The following is a 2326-nucleotide window of genomic DNA, read 5'->3' as shown; positions in this document are numbered from 1 at the left end:
CTCTTGTAATAAAATATAATCCCGGGTGGAATTGCCCCTCCCGCTCATTCCTCACTTCAGGATAATGAGACCGACCATCAAGGAGAGATTTTCTGAGACTTTCGGTGAATCTCATTCATATTGAACATTCCTTGAACTCTCTGCCGGGGGGGATTCAGAGCTGGGGTTCGCCATGAACCAGCGTCCCCTCAATTCCCAGCTTTATCAGTGAATCGACCAACTAACGCTCGAAGGAGCTCAGGTTATATTAATAATAAAAACAGAAAATGCGGGAAACACTCAGCAGGTCAGGCAGCATCTCCAGCCTGTACTGAGTGAGCTGATCTCACGAGGTGTGCGACTGAGCCACGGAGCAAGAAAAGCCGAGGCTCAGTCCCGGGCCTGAGCCGAGTGAGCTGACTCAATGTGTTCCTGGTAATTTTCATCAACACCTTTGAATGTGGCAGCACGATTTGTTCAAGCCGTTAAAACAGCATATGTTTCCTTGGCTGAATAATAGAGAAATCGAGTACAAAAGCAAGGAAGTGATGTTAAACGTTTTCAATCATTGTTCAAGCCTCATCTGAAGTATTGTGTCCAATTCTGGGCACGATAATTTATTAACGATGTCAAGGTCTTGGAGAGGATGGAGAGGAGATTTCCCAGAATTATACCAGGGATGGGGTTTAGTTGTGTGGAGAGACTCGAGAACCTGGGATTGTTCTGCTTCGAGCAATGAAGGTTAAGGGTAGAAGTAATCCACGTGTTCAAAATTAAGAGGGGTTTTGATCGAGTAAATAAGGAGAAACTTCACCCACTGGCGGGAGGGTCGGCAACCAACGGACGCAGATTTAAGATAATTGGCAAAAGAACTAGAAGGGAAATAAGGAGAAAATTTTGACACAGCGAATTGTTATGATCTGGAACGCACTGCCTTAAAGGATGGTGGAGCTCGATTCAATCGTAACTTTAAAAGGAGAATTGGATAAATACTTGAGAATCTCCCCACAGATACGACCTGACCTGCTGAGTGTTGCCAGCGGTTTCTGGGTTTATTTTTGAGCTTTCACTATCGCAGTTTTCCTGACAACCTGCAACTTGCCTCAAGGGCGCAGCTTCAAGCACAACTTTCTTGTGCTCTTCTCACACACAAGATCACACTTTACTTTCCGACACACGCGCTTTAAAATCTGCCATTTCCGCACACAGCGTCCTGCGCCACGAGAATTTGAAAGACCTTCTGCTCATGGCCTGCAATCGCTCCTTTTTCCCCACAGGCGCTCTTTACATTTATCCTCTGCTCGATTCAATCGCACGCTTCAATAGAACTATTAAGATCAAGGCGGAACACTTCCGATCTTCCTGCACCGCCCCAACTTGCCAAATGTGCACCTTTCAACCGCCATTCACAGCTCTGTCGCGCTGCCCGTCGCTCACGCAACTCAACTGCTGAGAGAAAAGAGCCAACAAGCATCAAAACAAAAACCAGTTCTTCACTTACCATCCCCTGGATCACAAGATTCCCCGAGTAAATTCCGTGAACAATCGGGCGGCTGTCTTTCCAGAGACCAGCCCTGCTTTCGTCGTGTTTGTCTGTCGAGCGGTCACGCAGATCGAAATGTATCGACTGGTTTCACGGCACAAATGAACATTGGTGCGAATGGGACATGTGCCCAATAGAAACAGCGGTCGGAGCAGAACAAACTTAAAGGCGTGAGATCGTGAAAGTGAATGTTAGAGTCGGCAATGCCGCAGGAAAGTGTCCATGAAATGGGAGGAGGAAAGGAAAGGCGGCCTATTGACTGTGGAAGGAAGAAAAAGCTGGGAGAAGAGGCGGGTTTGAACTGTGGAACATCAAGTACAGGCATGTGAGAGTGCTGGGATTTGATGGAATAAATAGGTTTTCGCCACCAACAAAAAATGTTTTTCTCATGTATTAAATATTGATATATTGTTGCATTATATTCGCAAGCGTGGGAGAGAACAAAAGAAGCAGCGGACACTATGCCGTGACTCGGATTCGAACCGAGGTTGCTGCAGCCACAACGCAGAGTACTAACCACTATACGATCACGGCACCACATGTCAGTGGGTGAGACTCTGCCCGAACTATTTAAATAGCACCATTAACGTAGCGAAACGTCCCAAGGCGCTTCACAGGAGATTTTCAACAAAATTTGACCCCGAGCCACAGAAGGAGATATTAGAAGCAAAATACTGCCGATGCTGGAAATTTGAAATAAAACCAGAAAATGCTGTAAATAATCAGCAAGTCAGGCAGCGTCTGTGGAGAGAGAAACAGAGTTAACTTTTCAGGTCGATGACCCTTGGTCAGAAATGGAAAAAG

At 46.2% G+C, this 2326-nt stretch overlaps 1 non-coding gene across 1 annotated transcript; it reads right to left on the bottom strand.

Annotated features, from left to right (window-relative positions):
• Window positions 1–1984: 1984 nt before the first annotated feature.
• On the bottom strand, window positions 1985–2056 carry trnah-gug (transfer RNA histidin (anticodon GUG)). Its single transcript has one exon. It is a non-coding gene; the product is annotated as a tRNA-His (tRNA).
• Between the last annotated feature and the right edge of the window lie 270 nt (window positions 2057–2326).

This window comes from Heptranchias perlo, chromosome 35 (genome assembly GCF_035084215.1).
Source record: "Heptranchias perlo isolate sHepPer1 chromosome 35, sHepPer1.hap1, whole genome shotgun sequence".
In the NCBI taxonomy this organism is placed as follows: domain Eukaryota; kingdom Metazoa; phylum Chordata; class Chondrichthyes; order Hexanchiformes; family Hexanchidae; genus Heptranchias; species Heptranchias perlo.
This window is presented reverse-complemented; position numbering and strand designations above follow the sequence as displayed.